General features: G+C 40.1%; 1 non-coding gene across 1 annotated transcript; it reads right to left on the bottom strand.

Moving 5' to 3' along the window:
• Nucleotides 1-14,695: 14,695 nt before the first annotated feature.
• Nucleotides 14,696-14,802, bottom strand: LOC120074870 (small nucleolar RNA R71). The gene has a single exon (XR_005481148.2). It is a non-coding gene; the product is annotated as a small nucleolar RNA R71 (small nucleolar RNA).
• Between the last annotated feature and the right edge of the window lie 713 nt (nucleotides 14,803-15,515).

Here is a 15,515-nt window from a genome sequence, read left to right as displayed (position 1 = left end):
CTGTTATTCACGCATGAGTAGCTAAATCAGTTGAATAGGTTGAGATGCATTTTGCTAGCACAACTAGGGAAAATTCTTTCTGATTATCTTATTTTATGTATGCTTCATTTGTCCATTAGAGATACTCGAGAGGGTAGTCTAAGGACAGGATCTAGACTTGGGAAGGTCAGCTTAGAATCTAGACTCGAGGAAGAGCCAGATTAGAATGCATAAACAAGAGATAGGAGCTTAGGAATGAGCACTATTTGTTATCAACGCATCGCATGCATCCTAGAGATAGGATATGATTGTATGCGGTCACCTTGCTTTCATACATTTTGCATCATCACATAGGACAAGACTAGAGACTTAGGAATAAGCTCTATGGACATTTTGCATTCAACACATGCGTCCTAGATTTAGGAGCATCGCATTTGCATTGGAAAATGACTTGCTGTGCATGGTTGTAACATGATCGCATAGTCTGATGCATTCCCAAGTAATGCTAGCTAAAGATCTTCTCAACATGTTCATTGCATACTCATTGCATCTATCAACGCAACTGTCTTTTCGCAACTCCGTTGCATTTGTTAATTTATTTTTCATCAACTTAAACAACAAACCCAACAATTTATTTGTTTATCCAGTTACCGCAAAGTTCTTCATAAAAATTACCAATGTAATATGTTTTCACAAGTCCCTGTGTTCGACCCCGGACTTACCAGGAAACTCAGAGGAATTTACACTGGGGAAACTTGAGTGCACAACGAAATTCTATCAACGCATAACATCCACATTTCCACTTCATAAAATCAAGCATCAGCAGTGGAAGCAAGACTATTCCAAATTACAATCATGAATCAACAATGCATTTACAGTCGACTTCAATATAAGCGATTATGCAAATATACAGAGAAATTACACCACGAAACAACAAATGTACAGAGAGCACTTTACGCACATATGCAGAAACGTCTCCACGCTTCGATGTGCGACTCTAATAAAACAATCGAAACCAGAACACTCGAACTACACGACTGCAACACCACACGAACATAGCACAAACTCTTCGTTCTTGTCCTCAACGATCTCCTTGGTCACGAACTCCTCTGCAACAACGAACGGCCTTTGAAGCACCACGAACGGCCTCCGGAAAAGATCGACGGTGACGAGTTGAGTCTGACACCACCAACAAGGCTTGGTATTCTCGGTGTGAAAATCCAGAGGGTGGGCTCTGTTCGAACTTGGTGTAAGGCAGACGAATAGAGGAAAGATAGATCCTGTACATGACTGGGCAAGTGGGAGAAGTCGGAGACCTATCGTATAGTTTGATGCCCAATCATTTAGATAAAGCTATGCGATTGTCTAGCAAAAGCTATGTGACCATCTCTATTGTTTAGCTCCGTCGATTCTACACGATCGTTTACCTTGGGCCAGCGATCGTCTAGCAAAGCTATGCGATCGTTTAGTAAACACTATACAATCGTTTAGCTAGCACCTGCACGATCGTTTACCTAGCCCAGCCGTTGTTTAGTAAATCTGTATTTACTTGACGAATTTCGTGAGTTTCTTTTCGCCAGAGAGAAAACTCAAAACTTTTCAAACTTTGCAAAAACCTCTCTCTCTTTCAAAATAGGAAACCGATTTCCTTTTAAAACCTCACGATTACCATGATCAATAACCACCCACTTCATTTGGTTATTTACAGAAAAAGTATTAATTATCTAATAATCAATATTATTATAATTATAAATGAGAACTAACTTATCGTACTATATTTATAACCTATAGTTTTAATATTTCATCTCATGAAACATATAAACCATAGTTCTTTTTCTATTTCCTGGTACTTAATGTAAATCTCATTTAAATCAATCCTCCACTAGATGTATCTTATACATCATACTGATTATATCACATATAATCAAAATACCTCTTGTCAATTTGAACATTTCAAATCAACACCAAGAACTGATCCTTCAACATGAATCCAAGCTACCAAGGAGACCTCACGGACCTGTAGATCCGAAGCTCCAACGGTACGTGAATAACTGACTAAAATCTTTAGTCACAGCCTCCACCATCCGTTAGCTGCCAGGCACTCTACTAAAGACCGACAACTGAACTCTTCTCACTACAGATATATTATGTGTCCATCTTAACAAATGAACAATGCGACAACCCTTAACAAATCGCTCGTAAGTACAGTTGTGCCAATAACTGTTATGCCATTGTAGTTACATCTGTCTCCTTAAGTACCACTGATCCTTCTAATGAACATAAATCATAGTCCTACTATGACTGAGTCATCTCTTCCAAAGAGAAGTTGTGGCCACTATGTTCAAGCCCCGGAATTAGCCCTTAAGGGAGCAATCTATCTACTTATCTTTGCTTCGGGAAAGGAGTGAATTACATATTGTGGATTGAGTTCCCAGCTCCCAGATCAGACAAGTCCCCAAAAAGGTAGGCTTGTTGAGTTGGCAATTTGGCCACTCTCACCCATACTAATCAAAGGATCGCCCTCAAAGGCAGGAGTTCCCAAAACACTCAGGATTGAGGTCGTGTCACCTATGGTCGTTTAGGTGATATGCAAGTCTCTAGTATGAACAGCATTATATACAGAGTTTAGTCATCTCGTGGTCTAGGTCTTATACAAAATCTTTGTATAGGACACCCCTGCTCCACGTCTCCACACGAATGGTCAGGATCTACCATCTGTAGTAGTTTACAACACTTGCAAACCTCTACAAAATGGGTCGTATCCATAGTGTCACTAGGATCAAGTATCCCACCTTAATCCTTATACTACAGACCGATTTAGGTTATCACTTAAGGCATGATCCACTTGTATATCATCTATACATGATTAAGTTCACATAAGATAACCAAGGAGCTTTGTTTATTGGATATGAGTAAATGCCAAAATTAAATAATGCTTATTTTATTCATTTAACAATGTGCATCTTTACAAAACAACGAGACTCCATGAGAATTATGATACTAATCCCAACAATCTCCCACTTGTCCACTTGCCCTACACAAGATGTCGTATGTCCCGCAGACCCAGACTCTCAAGGAGACCCTCGAACACTTTAGCCGTGAGGGCCTTTGTAAAGGGATCAGCAACGTTGTGCTCCGATGCGATCTTCTCGACTATCACATCACCGCGACGCAAAATCTCCCTGATAAGGTGATATTTCCATTCTATGTGCTTACCTCGACGATGACTTCGAGGCTCCTTCGAATTTGCCACAGCCCCGCTGTTATCACAATAAAGAGTGATAGCCAAATCCATATTTGGAACAACTTCCAAAACTGTAAGGAACTTCCTTAGCAAAACAGCCTCTTTAGCTTCTTCACAAGCCGCTACGTATTCGACTTCCATAGTGGAGTCCGCGATGCATCCTTGCTTGATGCTTCGCCAAACTACAACCCCTCCATTCAGGGTAAACACTGACCCCGATGTCGATCTGCGATAATCTCGATCGGTCTGAAAGTCAGAGTCTATGTATCCTATAAGGATCAGATCCTTATCACCATACATAAGCACGTAGGCCCTCGTTCTCCTAAGATACTTGAGATCATCATTACCGCCGTCCAGTGATCAAATTCTGGATTGGACTGGTATCGACTGACAATCCCTACTGCATAGCAAATGTCAGGTCTGGTACATAACATTGCATAAATCAAGCTCCCTACAACAGAACCATAGGGAATCTGTCTCACCTTTTCAACCTCTTGAGGTGTCTTAGGACATTTATCCTTAGATAGAATGATTCCCGGCCTGAAAGGTAACAAACCCCTCTTAGAATCCTACATCATATACCTGATCAACATTTGATCAATGTACGATGCCTAAGACAGGGCTAAGCGTTTGTTCTTCGGATCCCAAATGATCTGGATCCCTAGAACATACTGTGCCTCCCCAAATCTTTTATTTGGAACTGGGTAGCTAGCCAACTCTTAATGTCAGTTAGATATCCTACATCATTCCTAATGAGTAAGATATCATCCACATACAGTACCAGGAAAGCTACTGAACTGTTGATGATCTTCTTGTAAACACAAGGCTCATCAACGTTCTGGTCAAAGCCAAACGACTTGATAGCAATGTCAAATCTGATGTTCCAAGATCAAGATGCTTGTTTCAGCCCATAACTTGAGCTATTAAGCTTGCAAATTCTTTGCTCTTGATCTGGAACCACGAACCCATCTGGTTGAGTCATATAGATGGTCTCCTCAAGATTACCATTTAGAAAGGCAGTCTTGACGTCTATTTACCATATTTCATAATCATAAACTGTGGCTATGGACAAAAGAATCCTGATAGACTTAAGCATGACAACAGGTGAGAAAGTTTCGTCATAGTCAAATCCCTCAACCTGGGTATAACCTTTTGCCACGAGTCTAGCCTTGAAGGTTTGCACCTTTCCATCTACACCTCTCTTTCACTTATAGATCCACTTACACCCAATAGGTCTTACCGCATCAGGTGGATCAACAAGCTCTCAGACATTATTGAAGTACATAGACTCCATTTCTTGGTTCATGGCCTTAACCCATTCATTTTTGTCAACATCCTCTATTGATTTCTTAAAAGACAATAGATCCTCGACCCCATCATTCGTAGTGACGTTTTGGGCTTCAGTCAAACCCATGTAGCGATCGGTGGGTTCATAACCCTCCCACTACGTCGAGGCAGTCTCAACTCTTGAGCTGGTTGACTAGACGTCCTGACCCCAACAACTCTTGTTGATCTGTCGGCCTATTCAACAACTCTTGTTGATCCCTCCGCAGTTTCAGTCTCCTTGAGATCTCACGTAAAACGACCTTACATCGTGGCTTATGATCCATCATGTGATCTTCTTCCAAGAAGATAGCATTAATGGAAATAAACACTTTGTTCTCAATTGGATCATAGAAGTATCCTCCTCTCGTTTCCTTGGAATAGCCTACAAAAAGGCAAACCTTCAAACACGGTTCCAACTTCTTTGGGTTAGTCACCAGCACATGTGTCGGACAACCCCAAATCCTGAAGTGGCGTAAACTACCTTTACGGCCGCTCCATAACTCAATAGGTGTTTCAGAAATACTTTTCGAGGGAACGTTGTTCAGAAGATGAGCATAACTCATCATAGACTGAACCACGTCCAACAAGATCATGTTTCTCCTTTCTGATACACCATTCTGCTGAGGTGTACCAAGGGTCGACAGTTGGGACGCAATCCCATGCTCTATCATATAGTTTTGGAATTAGAGGTCTATATACTGTTCACCATGATCAGATCGTAGTGTTTTTATCTTTTTACCTAACAAGTTTTCAACTTCAGCCTTATACTCCTTGAATAATCATCTATGAAAGAGATGATATATTCATACACACCTCGAGCTCTAACATTCATTGGACCACAGAGGTCTGAATGTACAAGCTCCAAGGCTACCTTGGCTCTGTAACCTTTTCCAGTAAAAGTCGTTTGTTAGTCTTACCTTCGAGGCATGATTCACATACCAGCAAGGAGTTTTCTTCTAAACTCTTTAGAAGTCCACTCTTCACCAACTTCTCAATCCTATTGAGGTTGATGTGACTAACCTTAGATGCCAAATATGGGCGTTTTCCTTTGGAGAAACCTTTGGTCTTTAAGCTGTTGTTTTCGTACTGAACATTTCAATGTTAAACAAGGCTTTTATGACTAACGGTCTTAGTACATATAAGTTATTTTCCATTGAACCAAAACCAATCTCCATTCTATTCTTGAAAATAAACACTTTATTCTCAGAAAAGGAGACGATATAACCTTGTTCAATGAGACAAGAAACCGAGATTAAGTTCCTCTTAATACAAGGAACTACAAAAACATTATCCAGTAACAGATAACGTTTCTTGTCAACAAATAACTTTAGCTTGCCTACAGCAACAGCTGAAACATCTTCACCATTACCGACTCGAAGAGTCATCTCTCCCTGTGGCAACGTTTGCCAGGAACTAAATCCTTGGTAAGAGAAACTGACATGATTGGTAGCACATGAATCTAGGATCCAGGTAGAATCATCATTCTCTACCAGACATGTCTCCAATACCAATAAATCATATTTACTGTCTTGTCTCCTCGTTTGGAGAGTAGTGGGATGGAGGTCATTTGCCACGAAATTCATTTCACACGATTCTTTCCACTATAATAAATCGGTCATTTTTAAAAACTTTAAACGAAAACACTAACGAGTTGCTGAAAAGAAAAACACATTGACCTACATTAGGTTTTAAGCAAATACCCATTGTAAAACATAACAATATCCAATAAGGTTTTAGCAAAACTAACATGAACCCCGTGTGACATCTAGTTTCGTAATGACGCTTCAAAGGTTTAGGACAAAAGTCACCGAAGGGAGGTTAGTTATCCCTCCTCTGAATTGAGAATATCTCAACTAGTCATTAACACTAGAACAACTCTTGTTCCTATAATGACTAGCCATCATTGATTTGGCCAAGAGATCATTAACTTACTTAACAATCTCCCTAAGTGTGACCTGCCATTTTAAGCCCTAAAGGTCCGTCCCAAAAGGCCAATCTGAAGGGAAAAAATCCAATTGGGGCAAAACCTAAAGCGACTCTATCCATTTCTAGAGTTCACCTTGATATTGACCAACTACACAAAATCCATCCAAAGGGGGCCGCATCGAAGGCGACACGAGGACGTACAGAATGATCTCACAGTGTGAACCAATGACAGAGACCATAGGACATGTTGGCACACACCCTTCACCCGCTCACTATAAATACTCTCTCCGTCCACCTTGATATTGACTCATACAAACACCATCCGAAGGGAGATGCATCCTGGGGCATCTCGAGGCCAAGCATGAATCTCACGGTGTCAACATACAGGGAGAAACGTGAGTGAAATCATAGACATAGCTGATACGCCTCCTCCACCCACTGATTATTTTATAACCTAGGGTTTAGTTTACTTAGGAAAAACACAGCTAAGGATTTTAACTAAGTGACTTTTAGGTTTTCCCAAGAGTAACTTTTACTTTGGATAGTCGAACAACTTTGGATCATCATCCATTAAACTCTTTAACGGAGTCTTTGACCAAAACGTCGCATGCTTATTGAAAATTTATCTAATTCACCTTTCCAGGTAGGGGTGTTACGTTTCCGACAACTTAAGAACCCCAGCCTGGCCAGAACCCGCCTTAGACAAAAGGTCCCTTATAAATAGGTTTACAACAATTTTAATCTTTTAGTCCAACCAATTTAATCCTATTAAACCGATTTTAGAAGATTTAATAAACTTTTTAGAACCACTTGAACTTAAGTCTATCTCAATCCAATTTTTAAAACCCTTTTAAAAAAAACTTGAGTTCACCCTAAGTCTGCATGCAACTCTGAATTATTGATTTTAGGTCTAATTTCCTTTATTACACTTATAAACAGCAACAACCACAACATGAAGCTAACACATTCAAGGCATTCATAACGCTTATAAACGACCTAAGTGTCATGATCAATGCATTGTCCATTCATTGCTACTTCTTTATATAACACTTATACAAAAATCGCAATAAAACAAGCAAAACATGCTTTCATTCACCCTTAGACTATAACATTTATAATAAAAGGATGATGCATGATAATGCTCAATGCATGCAAAATATAACTCTTATATTTCATAATGCATGTGCATACTTTCAAGTAATTTCTTCATGCAATATTATAACATTTATAATACATGATGCATGAGTAATTGCACAGCCTAAGGTGGGTTTTTAACTATATGACAAACACTTGGACATATAAGTACATACATCACATGTATAAGCAATAAAAGTTGATGAACCGGGTTAACTTGCCTTAAAACACAAAAGGGAAAGCTAACTATTACAAAGACAAGGAGTCTCTTGTTCATACAGGCGAACCGGGTTTTGAACCGCTTGGCAAAGCATCGCTTCTTTAACCATCCATCGTGTACAAAGCACCCCGTGATCGTCTACACGATAAAACAAACCCTTTGTTCTATCTCTTACCAGCACTCCCAAAGTTAAACGATCGTTTAGCATTACTATACGATCATCTTAAAAATCCAAACGATTGTCTAGCCATTACAACACAATCGTGTACCTTTACTAAGCAATGAAGCCTAAAGTAACGATCGCTTAGCACGCTCCACACGACGCCCACCTTCTATGATTGTCTAAGTGACTACGATGCCGCGAAGCACCATCGCCTAAGCGATCACTTATCTAGCATCTCCGTATCCCATACGCATGATCGCATAGGTAGTAACTAAGCAATGAAGCTTGCTAACTACGCGATCATCGAGCGCACGCCTTCGACTAAACGACGAGCATCGCATGCTCCCACTACGATCGCCTATCTCCAGTGCCTACGCGATCGCACAACCAATGCCATGCGATATGGTAAACGTTTTATCCCATCACTTAGCATTAGCTAAACGATCATTTAGAAAGTACTACACGATCGTCTAGAAAAAATATCTAAACAATCGCTTAGTTAAATACCAACGATCATTTACCTGAGACAACATGACCCGATCAACACTTGATCTTCTTCTTCATTGAGAACTGCATCGCCATGTGCCGAAGCTTCAAGAGGTTGAGGGCCTACTACTGTTCAGGCATGGAGTAACTTTGTCTAAGGACATGTGTCCTAAGACGCCTCAAGAGGTTGAGGAGATGAGACGGATCAGTGTAACCTAAGCCATTTTAATGTTGCTAACCCATTTTCGAAGGCTCTCATGGCTATAGTGTTTGAGGGTCACCTACGAAGCATAGGTCTAAGGCATCGCCCGCAACTGGACTAGGGCAAGTGGGAGATTTTATTGTATTGGGCTTTTATGCCCTAGTTTATTGTTTTGTACTAGGTTTTTTTACATCCCACTTCGCTTTAGGAGAAGTGGGAGATTGTTGGGTTGATGCCCTAAAGTCTCATGTCCTGTAGTTTGTAAATAGTTTGTACGAACGCTTGTGTTGTATAATATATGATATTTACTTCACATCTTGTATTTTTGCTCAATTGCTTGTTTTATTTGCTTTACCACAAACCAATAAACATAAAATCCCTGGTTATCTATATGTGACTCAAGCATGTATGTCTTGAGTGATAACCAAAATGGTCTGTAGTATATGGATATAGGAGGGAAACCTTATCCTAGTAATGCTACGGATGTAGCCCACTTTGTGGAATGGTCACAAGTGTTGTGACTTGTCATAGATGGTCTAATCCTGATCATTCGTGTTGGGTACATGCGAGCGGGGGCGTCCTATACAAAGAGTTTGTATAAGACCTGACCACAAAATGTTAACGTCTCATTATATAACACCGTTCATGACAGAGACTTCACTTCACTAGGATGACCATAGGTAACATGACCTCAATCCTGAGTGAGTTAGGAACTCCTACCATTGAGGGCGGTCCTTTGATTTGTCTGGGTGCGAGTGGCCAGGTCACCGATTCAAACCTACCATTTTGGGGATTCGTTTGATTTGCGAGCTAGGAACTCAACAACACAAGATGGAATTCACTCCTTCCCTGAGGCAGGGGTAAGTAGATAGATAGGTGTTCACACATAGATGGATTTCAGGGCTTGAACAATGTGGCGCCACACACCTTCTCTTGGCCAGAGAGGTGCACACATAGTTGGACTATGTTGTATTGTTCATTGGAGGAATCAGTGGTACATAAGGAGTGAGATGTAACTATAAAGGCAAAACAGTAATTTGGGCCAACTGTACTTATGAGCATCTAAGAAGGGTCATCGTACTTATGATTGGTTATTGATGCTTGGTTTTATGAAGTGGACATGTGGATGGTATATGTTGATGAAATTGCATTATGCACTTAAGTTTCCCTAGCGGAATCCAAGTTTAAATTCCTTTGAGTTTCCTGGCAAGTCCAAGGTCGAACACAGGGACTTGTGAAAATAGATTGCGTTGGTAATTTTTATGAAAACCTTGCGGTAACCAAGTAAATAGATTGTTGGTTTTCTGTTGATTGCGTTAATGAGAAAATAAACAAATGCAGCGGATTTGAGATAGGGCAGTTGTGTGATAGAAGCAATGAGTATGCGATGAACGGGTTGAGAAGATCTTTAGCTAGCATTATAGAGAATGCGTCAGATTATATGATCATGTTACAATCATGCATAGCAAGTCATTTCTCAATGCAAATATGATGCTCTAAGTCTAGGACGCATGTGTTGAATGCAAAAGTATCCATAGAGCTTATCCCTAAGTCTCTACTTTTGTCCTATGCGATGATGTAAAATGCATAAACGCAAGGTGACCGCATACAATCGTATCCTATCTCTAAGATGCATGCGATGTGTTGATAACAGATAGTGCTCATTCCTAAGCTTCTATCTCTTGATTATGCATTCTAATCTGACTCTCCTGAGCCTAGATTCTAACCTGACCTTCCAAAGTCTAGATCCTATCCTTAGACTACCCTCCCGAGTATCTCTAATGGACGAATGAAGCATACATAATACAAGATAATCACATAGCATGAAGATCCCATAGTTGTGCTAGTGCTTGTCAACCCATTCAACTAATTTAGGTACTCATGCATAAATAAAAGAGAGTGAACAGATATAGAGAAATAGATTCCATTTTGGTAAATGAGTGGAGTACAAAATGACAATGGAAGTTAAAGGTAGAGAGCCTGGTAGCAACTCCTTGCTGACCGAGGCTTTTACACTGTAATCTCTATTCGGTTCTAAAGATGTTCCCTCTTCCTGCGGCATCGGCCCTCTCTCTTTCCTTGAAGCTTTTGGCACTCTCCCAAGCTTACCGAAACGATCTATCAGCACAACCTTATCTCTCGCTTCCGCCTTAAAACAAAAGAAAACTATGAACAAGGCCGAGCAAACTTGTGGAACAAAGAAAATTATTTGGTGAACCCTTTCTCTGAAGGCTGCCTCTGGTATTTATAGACATCCAAGGTGAACGGAAGCTTTTCTCTCATCATTGTACAGATGGGACAGTTTTAATTCTTAACTGATGCGTCGAATATTTTTCATCGAAAAGCTAAATGTACTTTGTCATCGTTAACAACTGTCAACTTAATTTAGATTCGACTGTCATCAGCTTTTTGTCCCATCGCGATTAATTAGCCTTTCACCCAGATGCACCCACCGAGTTGCGCTGATCAGGTTGCGACGATCCTTCTCGGGCGAATGTTTGTAAGCACAAGCATCGCAAAGCCTTGCAGTGAAGTTGTGCTCGACCGATGATTTCCTATGATCGCAATTCTTGCATTGCGTCAATGCATATTCTGCACAAAAATACAAAAATCAACTGTTCTAATGCGATGAACGCATGCGACCGCAATATTATGAAATTGATGCTTAATGGACGCAAATTAACATATTTCATCAACACCATCCAACATTGTTTAAGAACTTAGCACTATGATAACATGCATTTCTGCCCGTTATCACACCCCCAAATTTAAATAATACTTGTCCTCAAGCATAAGCTAAAGATTCCTTTAGCAAGTCAATCGCAAAGTTCTTTTCCTAGATTTCCAAGGATACTTTGTTTAAATCCTTTATGCCAAAATTTCCTTAAGTCTTATTCAAGTCTCTTCTTAAAATATTTCTAAGACCTAGAGACTGCAAGCTTAACCTTCAAAAGGACTTTACTAATTTTCAAAACATCGCATGATTTATTTCAAAAAGAAAAATTTTCCACCGAGGTGTCAAATGATTTTATCCTTGGATATTTCGTGACATTATTATTTTTTTTTCTGACCTTGCACTGATCCAAGTGCTTTGCCTTCATTTTGGCTTGCCCCCACAGGTGTCATACGAACATCCAACTACGAGCAATGCGCTCTTTTTCAGACTAAACTCATACCTACTTGGCAGCAGATTGGCGATTATTTATTTATGCGTTGATCCTGGTGACTTACTTTCGTTTTGGCTTCACCCACGTGTGTCATGCGGACACCCAACTACGGGTAAGTTCCTTTCACAACTTACTCTTATCAACATGGGTTTCCAATTGCGTTGACAGTGGAGTTGTTATTCTCAGATTTTTTTTAAAAAAAAAAATAGCAAGGTCGAAAATAAATACCTCACCCCTAAATTTAAAATGCGGCAATGTCCTCATTGCCAAAAGATTGAAATGAGTCATGCGATGTTCTTAGAATGCTTTGTAAAGAGAGTTTGAAAGAAAATTAGCAAACCTCTAACTTATCGAAATATTTCATGAGGTGACTATCTTAAGACTAAGTTGACTCTGGTATATACAAAAGAAATAGAATCATATTTTTCACCATTGAAATCATACTTGGCAAAGAAGCAACACACGGTAACCTACTAAAGTTATCTACGTCAAATGATTGAGGTAATCAAAGAGGATGCGGTGATAAAGCTTTTAAAACTAACATGCGATGTGATAGAGCAAAATTTGAAATAAAGATAAGGAAGAGTTCTGATAACGGGCATAAATGCACGTTATCATAGTGCTAAGTTCTTAAATAATGTTGGATTGCATTGATAAGATATATTACTTTGCATCCATTAAGCATGAATTTCGTAATATTGCAGTCGCATGTGTTCAGCACATTAGAACTATTGATTTTTGTATTTTTGTGCAGAATATGCGTTAACGCAATGCAAAGATTGCGATCATAGGAATTCATTGGTCGAGTGCAACTTCACCATAAGACTTTGCGTTGATTGTGCTCACAAACATTCGCCCAAAAAAGATCACTGTAACTTGGTCAGCGCAACATGGTGGACGCATCTGGGTGAAAGGCCAATTAAGAGCGATGGGACAGAAAGCTGATGACAGTCGAATCCAAATTAAGATGACAGCCGATAATGATCACGAAGTACATTCAGCTTTATCGGTGATGATTATTCGAGGCGTCAATCAGAAATTAAAGTTATCCAATCTGTACAACTGGGAGAGAGAAGCCACTTTTCACCATTGATGCCCTATAAATACCAAGTGCATTCTTCAGAAAAGGGGTTCACGATATATATAACTGGTTCACCGCACGTTCTGTTCATAGTTTTCTTCCATTTTTAAGGCGGAGCAAGAGAAGAGTGGTGGCGCCGAAGATCGCCCAGGGAAACTCGAGAGAGAACCTTGGGGCGTAAGAGCAGAGAGCGGGCCGACTCTCGCGAGAGCGAGAATATCTTTAGAGCACAAGTAGAAACAGTGTAAACGCCTGGCAACTAGAAATTGCTACCAGGCTTTTTACTATACTTACGTTCTTATTTTGTACTTCATTTTCATATCTATTCAACGGAAGTTCTATTTCTACATCTGCTTACTCTCTTAATATGCATGAGTAGCTAAACTAGTTGAATGGGTTGAGAAGGACTAAGCTAACATGACCTAGGAAGTTCATTACTTGCGATTGATACCTTTTAGAGTTACTCGAGAGAGAGTCTAAAGAAAGAACCTAATGTCTCGAGAGAGCTTGGTTAGAATCTGGACTTGAAAGAGCAAGATTAGGCTTGTATAAACAAGAGATAGGGACTTAGAGATAAGCTCTGTTTGTCAACTTGCATCGCATGCATCCTAGGAATGGTAATGATATTATGTGGTCGCATATTTGTGTCATTGTCATGTTGTCATCGCATAAATAGAGATAGAGGTTTATGTGTAAACCCTATAGACTTATCGCATATTTATCGCATGCATTCTAGCCTTAGAAGCCATAGAATTCACGCCGAGAGGTGGTTTACTATTGTATGCATGTTGCATGATTGCAAAGCATGAACGCATTCTAGGGAGTGTTAGTCGAAACTTTTCTCAACATGTTCACTCCATATTCATCGTATTTCCCGTTTACCAACTCTTTTCAAACTCTGTCGCATTTGTTATTTATTTTCATCAATACAAACAACAAACCCAACGATTTATTTATTTAACTGGTTACCGCAAGTCTTCATAAAAATCATCAACGCAACTATTTTCACAAGTCCCTGGGTTCGACCCTGGACTTACTAGAAAACTCAGAGGAATTTACACTTGAATTCCGCTGGGGAAACTTGAGTGCACAATGCAATTCCATCATGCATATCATCCATATTTCCATTCAATAAAACAACGCGTCAAGTTTTTGTCACCGTTGCCGGGGACTTCGGCAAAATAGTTTATTAACGATAATTTTTTTTTTTTTGATTTCTTTGCAGGACTCTCAATCTCTGGCGAATTACGACCTGGAGATTGAGAGGACTTTTAGAAGAAGATTAAGAGACCGCCAACAACTACAAGAAGAAACACTAAGAATGGTGGAACAATTGGCAGAAAGGGCCGCTAACGCGAATTATATAATTGCCAACCCCATCCTTCTGGCGAATGACCGTAATAGACCCATCAGGGTCTATGCGTCACCTAACCTCTACGATTTCTCTCCAGGAATCATGAGGCCGGTGTTAGATGGATCGAGGTTTGAAATGAAGCCGATAATGTTGCAGATGATCTAGGCTGCTAGGCAGTTTGGAGGAAGGCATGGCGAAGGCCCGCACGCCCACCTCCGGAACTTCATAGAAATCTGCAACACTTTTATGTTCCTAACTATCTCAACCGAGGAATTTCGACTAACTCTGTTTCCCTTTTCTTTGTGTGATCAGGCAAGGAATTGGGCATATTCTCTCAAACTGGGAGAGATAACTTCGTGGGAACAGGTGGTGAAAAGTTTATGAAGAAGTATTTTCCACCAACTGAGAACGCTAGGAGAAGAAAATTAATAACAAATTTTGAACAAGAAGATGATGAATCGCTCAGCGATGCCTGGGCGAGGTTCAAGCGGCTGATAAGAGACTGTCCACACAATGGCTTACCAGATTACCTGCAAATGGAAATTTTCTACCAAGGATTGAACCCCTCTTTGCAGATCGCTGCCAATGCGGCAGCCGCTGGTGGTCTGCTCGACAAAACATATGAGAAGGCTAAGAGTATACTTGATCGCATTTCCAAAAATCATGAGGATTGGAGGGAAAGCGATAAGAGATTAAGAGTCAAATAAAACGACACAAATAGTAGGGCCATCGCACCCCTGTAAAATCAAATGACTGCGATGATGAGTTTAATACAAGCATCGTAATTAATAATACGGGAGCAAAGAAAGGCAGGTCAGCGCAATTACTCAGACGAACGCAAGTTGTGTCCTTTGCAGTGATGCTCACCTGATGGAGGAATGCCCAACAAACCCGCAGTCGGTATGCTTCATGAGAGGTAATCCCTTTTCAATACATACAACCTCGGGTGGAGACCCCAATTTTGCTTGGAAGAATCAACAACAAAATTTTCAACCTATGGCGCAAAACAAAAGGGCCACCAGGATTCTTTCAACATAACAATGGTAAACTGAGCAGTCAAGCAAGTAGCTCAAAACAACCATCGCAATCCTCTTCTTTGGAGAGCCTATTGAAGCAATATATAGAGAAAAATGAGATGATACTTCAAAGTCAGACCACGTTCATCTGCAATCTTGAATTATAGATGGGCCAGATTGCGAGTGAGCTGAAAAATAGATCGCAAGAAGCTTTGCC

Source organism: Benincasa hispida, chromosome 3 (genome assembly GCF_027475165.1).
Source record: "Benincasa hispida cultivar pf3 chromosome 3, pf3_genome.v1.1, whole genome shotgun sequence".
Taxonomy (NCBI): domain Eukaryota; kingdom Viridiplantae; phylum Streptophyta; class Magnoliopsida; order Cucurbitales; family Cucurbitaceae; genus Benincasa; species Benincasa hispida.
This window is presented reverse-complemented; position numbering and strand designations above follow the sequence as displayed.